The following is a 951-nucleotide window of genomic DNA, read 5'->3' as shown; positions in this document are numbered from 1 at the left end:
CCCGACGCTCACTGCCTACTGGTGTGTGTGTGGGGGGTGGGTGGATGGGGGCCCTGGGACACCCCCGAGGGGCGCAGCAGGTGGCGACCGGCAGAGAGGGTCTGCGTAGAGTGTGAGGCGGCGGCCGTGCTCAGCTGACTGAGTCGGCGCACTGCTGTGCCGGCGTGTGTCTGCTGCTGCCTCTGCGCACGGCGCGGATGTGTGGGGTGGGGGTGCAGTGTGGCGTGTGGCCGGTGCTGTATGGCCGAGAACGAATGCACACGCGTTGGCAGAAAAGGCAACCTGTGCTCGTGTGCCCATTGCCGTTACCGTTATACAACGGCCTCACTGCTTAAGAGAGCTCGGTGTTCTGGAGACTCTGTGATGATGCGTGTTGCGGTTTTCCCTTTTTTTGTCTTTTGCCCTCAACTCTGCAGTGTGTGTGTGTGTAAGCGAGAGCCGTTTAGGTGGAGGTGGTGACACGCATGCGCAGGACTTGTCTCCTTTTCTTTCTTAGCGCGCATGCGTCTGTGTTTTACGTGTGAGTAAGTGTGTGCGCGTGCGCGTCGCCTCAAGCACGCCCCCTCTTTTGTGGTTTGTCTCGTGCGTTGTTCGTGGTCGAGGTGGCTCCGCTCTCTCGGCCTCTCATGACCACCTCTCCCCTCTCCCTCTCTCTCATCGTTGCCACGTGCGTGCGTGTCTCTCGTTTCCCTCCGCTGCCCATCTAGCTATATATGACGGTGAAGGCGTTACTTGGAAAGTGAATGCTGATGACTAATTCGAGCTCGCTCGCACTCTCTTCCCCTTACCTTCTCCTTTTGCTAAACGGACACGCAAGTGCACCCGTTCCTGCGGACATGCATGCACTTCCACATGCCCACCTCTCCCTCCTCCGTGTGTATGCACGTGTGTGTGTTTGCGCACCTGTCTGTGTGTGTGCTGTGCTGTTGCCTAACCCCTATCGTCCTCTGC

The sequence above is a fragment of the Leishmania donovani genome, chromosome 13 (genome assembly GCF_000227135.1).
Source record: "Leishmania donovani BPK282A1 complete genome, chromosome 13".
Taxonomy (NCBI): domain Eukaryota; phylum Euglenozoa; class Kinetoplastea; order Trypanosomatida; family Trypanosomatidae; genus Leishmania; species Leishmania donovani.
Note: the sequence above shows the minus strand (reverse complement) of the source record.